General features: G+C 42.4%; 1 long non-coding RNA gene across 1 annotated transcript in view; it reads left to right on the top strand.

Annotated features, from left to right (window-relative positions):
- The first annotated feature begins 5,486 nt into the window (after nt 1-5,486).
- Nucleotides 5,487-7,056, top strand: part of LOC116441318 — a 130,947-nt gene continuing 129,377 nt past the window's right edge. Inside the window, exons 1-2 of the long non-coding RNA XR_004239028.1 lie at nt 5,487-5,650; nt 6,049-6,118. This is a non-coding gene — a long non-coding RNA (uncharacterized LOC116441318). The remainder of the gene's footprint in view (nt 5,651-6,048; nt 6,119-7,056) is intronic.

Raw genomic sequence — 7,056 nt, 5'->3', positions numbered from 1 at the left:
GGAGTTCACTGGTGAGTCATAAAAGAAAGAAAAATGTTTCAAACCCTGTTTCTTTCTGGGCTAGTGTTTTTTCTTTGAGCAGAACTGCTGTTTCTTGGACACATCTCCATCTTTTCTACAGATTTCTGTTAAGCTTTATTTACAGGATGATGTGAATGGGTTTTTCTGCCACACGCTCTGCCTTTCTGGGCAAGTCCCATAGTTGTCTGCTCTCTTTTTCTTTTATACCCATATGTAGGCAAAAAGTAACATATTTCCATGAATAGTGAGATTTCTGCTTTCACAAACCTTCCTCTGCACTCATCTTCTGTGTAAACTGAAGTTTTGGTCACCCTGTCAGGAATGCAAGGCATCAAGCTGATCCTTATTTATGTGGAGCTTTTAATCTTCCCCTGCAAGCCCTTCAGCGTGTGTCCCACTTTGGGTTTGATCCCTCTGCAGGGCACTGCCCTTTTATCTATCAGCAAGTTTTGTGAGCAGAATTGCTTTTGCTCAGCCTGGGCGTGACCAGACCCTTTGGGAGTAGCAGTGTTAAGAGAATCGTTTGGTTGTTACACTGCAAATTCTGTGACTTTTCAGGAGCAAATCCTTTTATGCCTTTGTTCAGCCTTTCAGTGATGAAAATGCAATAGATACCAGTAAGACTGGGTAAGGACTGCATTACATCTCCAATTTCTTCCCTTGTGTCTATTTGTTTTACTGTCATTTGCCTGCACTCTGTGGAGTGCTAAGCAACCTCAGTTCCTGTAAATTTAACATTTTACAAGATTCTTTTCCCTCCTTCCAGCCTGACCTCGTGATCATTCAGAAGAAGGGAAAATGGCACCAGAATAAAATAGGAAATGCAAAGTATTTGTATTATAATAGGATAGCAAATAGTACTGTTTATTTTAGCAAGGCTAAGAATTGATAGAATTCTTATTATAATCATTTATGTCATTTCTCCTGTTAGATGTTTAGAGTGCTGGAATGCTGTGTTAGTGCTGGGCACTAATGATAACTCTGCTCTGGTTCCTTGGGACTTGGGAAATCATTTGGAGGCCAGTTGGTAAGTGGGTATGGTGATGCTACAGTCTGCTAATCCGAAAAGTCACTGCAGGCTCTGCATTTGCAGATCCAAGATGGGAATGTGCATTTTCATTTTTTCCAGAGAGGATGACTAGCAATGCAATTTTCTCTTTTAACACTCATTACTAATCCAGAATGATTGTCTCATAGGAAAGAGGGTTTCTTTCCACTTCCCCTGCTTCCCTTTCCTTCCTTTACTCCAGCAAATGTTTGTCTTTCAAGCAACTGGACCATATGGACTCCTTAACTGAAGTGGCTCGCAAATGCCTTTAAGGTCATGGGACTTTGCTTGATAGGAGCAAAATGTTGGATGGCAACAGCAAGGTGAGTCAATTATTGAATGGCAAATACATGTTTTCATGCCATTCCCTGGCATCTTCAGGCTGTAATAAAGGTAGGAGGAGATGTGCTGCCTTGGACAGTCTTTGAGTCTGGCAGTCTGCACTGTGCTACCATTCTCAGGGCCTGATCCCACAAGTTGTGTTTCCCATTCCTTTTACTTGCTGTTCTCAGGTGACTGAAGTTTGCAGAGATGCTCAGCACCTTGCTGCCTAGGACTCTTAATGAACAGCTGGTTGCTTCTTGTTGGTGATGAATCCACACCATAATATAGACCCATGAAGCTGAAAGGGAAAGAAACTTTAAGAACCAATATAATTGAACTGTGGCATCCATTACAGAAAGTCTGGGTATTGGACATAATTTGCTGTGATACTTATAAAACCTGTAAAACTCTAGGGGATTTGAGTTTTGGCAATTACCATGACTTAACTTCTTCCACCATTTCCACACTAAACATCAATGCTTGTTTTGCTCCAGCAGGCAAAATGCTGCTGTATCCCAAATGCTTGTCTGTATCTTTCCAGTGTTCAGATCCATCCAGTCAGAGCTGAAGTACTATGGCATCCTGAAAGTAAGCAAGGAAAAAGGCATATGTGCTTACTTCTATTTCTGTTTCCCTTCATCAGCAAGTGGATTATGAAAGCCTCATCTTTACCAAAGAGACGGTTGTTTGTATGGATAAGAGAGAGGCTGTAGAGGGAGAGGGCAGAGTGAAATATTTGGCAGGAAAAGACACAGATGTGACAAGAGATGAAGGCTTGCAAGATCCATTTGGTTTTTCTAGAACTGTGCCTACTTATTGCTGGAGAGGCTGTCAAGAGGCACTTGCATGTTGTAGCACAGGATTTTGGAGGATCTGCCTTCTGGAAGGTGTGAAACTGGGGATGTTTTCACAGCAGTAACCAGCAGATGTGTTGTGTGACATCAGCTCTGGAGTAAAGGCTGATAAAGTGCCTGTAGAAGCTAGAAATGGACATGACAGCTGGAACTGCTAGGGACTTAGGTTTGATTATTACAGAAATTAAATTCACATGCTGCTTGTATATCACTGAGGATCGGTGTGGATTTTGTTTCCTTGGGAGGTAGTTCAAGAGCCAGGCCTTGTAACTGAGACGTCTGTAAGCAGCACATAAATCCATAGGATTTATCTGGAGAACTGCAGGCTGACTGTCCCTGTAGCCTATATCTTGATCTCTGGTTTTCTTTTTTATTATTTGAGTAACTTCAACCTGTGATTCATTTCATGGAAGAATTCCTCACTTCCTACTGATTTGGGGTATTTTGTCCCAACTCCAGACAAGATGTCAGCAAATGCTGACATTTTTGTTTTCAACCCAAAACGATGATGAAACTGAGAACAGGGCTGTCAGCTGAGGACATTTGTATCCCCAACAGCTGTGGTCAATGAGCCAAGCTTGTGCAAGCACAGTGGTTAATCAGTTGGGGGGAATCTGCACATCTTATTTACCTGAGTCAGCTACCTAAAGGATTTGCTAAGAGCTAAAAGTTTGCCTGAATCATTGGACTGATGGATGCAGTAAGCATCTGTTCACATCCTGCCGGCTGTAATTAAAGAGACAGGGATGTGCTAGTTAAAAAAAAGAGGAGATGGCAGTGCATGGCTGGACTGAGGGTGATTTTTTTTCCAATATTGTTAATGTTGTCTCTTGTTAGTCCTAGTGTCAAGGCCATTAACCGTGACTGTCCATGATGGATAGAGCCATGTTTGAGGGATTTTTAGCTCTCAGCACTTCTTCGGTTCTCAGTGAACAGAGGACTAATAAAGTGATAGATAATAGTTCTGTCAGCAGTGCAGGAACAGGGCTATCCAATGTGAACCGTGGAGGGTAACAACCATCCCCCAGGAGGGACTGCTCTGAACTGAGAACCATCAGCTTGGGGCACAGGTGAATGAAGTTCAAATTACAGCACTTTGTAGACCTCAGGTGTCTTTAGGTTGATCAGTCTTGTCATGCTGCCTAAGTGCCTTACTTGCAAACTAAGAATGATGGAATATCCCCAGTCTCAAGGAGAGGAGTTCTGTTGTGAGATTTCTGAGCTGCCTGGGTATTGCAGGCCTCTTGTCTGAATGTAGGTTTAATATGCAGTTATCTGGGTGTTAATGAAAGTTTCTGCCCCTGATAAACTCAGCAGATGGACTCTTCATCTCTTGGGGGAAAAGCAGTAAATCAGACACATTGTATGTTGTCTTATTTGAAAACTTTAAAAAGACATTTAACTCATAAACTTAAAACTGATGGATAGTTCTGAGTTCCCATGGAAAGCAAATATCTTTCCTGAAGTATAAATAGCTTGGTGAGTCTTCCAGAGTGTGGTTCCATCTGTTTTTGTCTCCTACCAGGAAACATATTCGTGAAGTCAGATTCTCAGTGTTGGTAAAACACTAAGTTAATAAGAAGATAGTGTTTTTGTAGCTTTGATAGCCTAAGGATATGAGGCAGATAAAGTTTTATTAGGTCCACTGATCCAGCTAGAACAAAATAGATCATGTAGAAGGTCTAAAGCCTTTCTGCGTTTTCCTGACTGTCTTTTGGCCTTATGTAAGCCTTTAAATCTCCCTACTCTGAGCTATTCAGAATTACCATTGTGAGCGTTGAATAAAAGCTTTAACCAGCTTCAAAACTTTTTAAAATCCACTTGGGAATATTCTTATGATACTTTTAATTGCTTCTTTCCTACTGAGATATGAAAAATCATAATGAATCAGGGCTTGTGGTTTTGTGCTGCCTTGCCAATGCTTTGCTGTGGCTGCATGTGGAGCAGGCCTGACAAACACCCAGACACTGTGACAGCCCCAGACTGGGGCCTGATCCAGTTGTTCTCAGTAGAGAAATCCGTCCATGGGCTGCAGTGCCTTTTGGATGAAGGCAATTTGCTTTCTTTTGAACTGACTCCAGAGCACGTGTGGGGAGTTAACTGAGACTAGGGGATGACACATGACCTAATCTGGTTACCATGTGGGTCTCCTGAGAGAGGTGGCTCTTATATGGAAATGATCTGCAGATTTCACTTTGTCTCAGCATGGCTATAACCTGTCTGTCTGTGTCTTAGGTGAAGAAATAGCATGAACTGTGAGCACACACAGCCGGCAGATAACCGGGTCTGTGTGTATGTGAGTGTCTGAAACTGAACTTTTGAACTCTGAAGCAGCAGCCTGCTGCTTGCTGGCTGCAGTTGGTATTGCTCAGCTGTAAATTCTGATAGTATGTGGGCTAAAATGTAGCGGCACGTCCCAAATCCTCCAATTAACAATCCAAACCGTACAATTAATAGGCAGGCCCGAGAAAGAACCAAGAATTAGGAGGCTGATCAGATGTTGTGCTTCTGCCTTAGACCATGTCCTGGTTTAGACTGGGAGGAAGACAGGCTTTGGTGCTGGAAAGAAGGGGAAGCCAGAAAGATGGCTTCCCAAATAGAAGAAGTGGTCCTCAAAAGAAGATTACATGAAAAGACAGTGGTGGAGATTCTGGCTGGAACTCAGATCCTGGACATGAGGGTAGATCCTGGAAATCAGTGAGCTGCATGGAGACAAATGCTTGGGGATGTGCAGGGACCCTGGCCAGTCGAGCCTGAGGCTGGCGGCTGCAAACAGCTGCAGAGCAAGAACTGAAAGAACTTTCTGCCTACCTTGCTCAGGCTAGCATTGATCTTCCTTTGAGGAGGGGCAGTCAGGTCTTAGTGAACCTGTAAAGCCTGGAGGAGAGCAAGTGACTGCATGTGAGATAATCGGGCTGGGTAAAAGCTCTTAAGTAAACCCCAGCATCCACTCCTTGTTCTTGTTTACTCTGTTCTGCCAAGGACAGTCTGCTACACTCCATGTGTAGTGGGGAAGAAGTGGTCCCCTCATGGAATGAGGACAGGCACCATTCAGGTTTGGCATTTATTCTTGTCACTGTTACGGTTTTAAGAAATACATGTATGCAGTTAATTTTAATGTCTGGGCAACGTGATTGACAGTGCAAAGGGAGCAACCTCTCTTTTTCAAATAGTTACCATTGCAATTGGAAAAACCTAGCAAATTTGTTGAATTAACTTTCTGGTAGGATGGTTATCAAGGTGTTAATTGGCATAAATGGTGTTCTTTGCAATGAAAAACTCTTTTCTCAGAGTAAGGGGGACAGAACCTTCAAAGTTTTTGGACAGACATTCAGTATGACTCATCTGGGAGGAATTTAAAGTGGGAAGCTGGAGGAGAGAGAAAGCAAGAGACTGTGTTGAGGTAGGTTCTTCAAACTCTTTCAGTTTTTAGGGTAGGACTCAGATTTGCAAAATGTTGAGGATCTTAGAAATGCTAAGATGTACCCTAATGTATGGGGAGGAAAAACCCAACTCTTTCTGTACACAGACTGTTTTCTTAGCAACCTGGAATTCTTTTACATCACTCCACAACACTTAAATACCAATTATCTGTATCTAAGCATGCCACTAGGGCTGAAGCCAGAGCCCAGCTCAGCTGTATTGGGTCTGATCAGAAGACCAGGATTCATTAAGCTACTTAGGTCAGTGAGAGCACTGGGAGCTAGGGAATAACACTGGCAGTTTACTGCTCCCTTGGCTCAGCTTCAGCCTGGTTTGACCTGTCCTTGCCTCTGTGATACAATGGCATATTTCTTGCAGGTGGCAGCTTTTGCTGGACTCACCTTTTTCAAGCAATTCTTCATCCGTGGCTGTGTATTTTGGACAGTAGGTAAGTATTAAGGGCTGATATTGAATGTTGGAATAAAGCTATCAAACACAGCTTTGAGAGCTGCTAATTAGAGTTCAGATGCAGATGAAAATCCCTCTTGGATCCTGTGCAGGGTTGGATACCGAAGTGTAACTTGCTGCTGGCAACCATCCCTGAGGCTTTGGCCTTTGTTGAAGGTCACAGTGAAATTGGTTTGCTGTTGCAGAAGATTAATATTGCTTAAAAATGGCTTGCAGAACATTCATCGGAAGATTTCAAAATCTTCACAGAAGTGGGCTTGCCACATGTTTTCCCCTCTCCCCTCTCCACTAAAAAGGAGGGCAGAGATGAAGTTCACTGGATTGCCCACATTTCTGCAGTCAGCCAGCAGGAAAACCAGCAAGGTAATCAAAGAGTCTTAGAGTTTAATGGGGTATTTGCTTCACATATAATTTAAGAAATACAAGACATTTTTATAGGTTATTTTCCGCATCAGCCTTTTGATGGGACTTCAAATTTCTGCCTTAGACCTCAGTGGTAAAAACTTCACTCCTTGTGCACAAGAAGACATGGTAGAGACACCCTTTTTTGTTTCTTTCTCTTTATCCTGATCTTTAACTTTCTAGATAAAAGGATTAAAGAAGCATTAATCCATCTGGTTTTCAAAGGAATATTTAATTTGATGCCTCTCTCCAAACCAATAGTGAACAATGAAAATGGAAAGAAAAATAGAAAAATCTCTGAAATGGGCAAGCAGTTGGATGAAGAAAGTGCACAAAATGTGGCACTTGAAAGAGAAACATCCAGCTGGAGTTTGTAGGGGGAGTACATCAATGATTAGTTTATTTCTGATCTTGTTTATCGCTTTCATTAGCAACCTTGGCATAAAATATAGACTGTGCTAATGAAATTTCCTGATGACATTCCACTGGGAGACAATCAGAGCTCCAGTCCATCTT

The sequence above is a fragment of the Corvus moneduloides genome, chromosome 3 (genome assembly GCF_009650955.1).
Source record: "Corvus moneduloides isolate bCorMon1 chromosome 3, bCorMon1.pri, whole genome shotgun sequence".
Lineage (NCBI taxonomy): Eukaryota > Metazoa > Chordata > Aves > Passeriformes > Corvidae > Corvus > Corvus moneduloides.
This window is presented reverse-complemented; position numbering and strand designations above follow the sequence as displayed.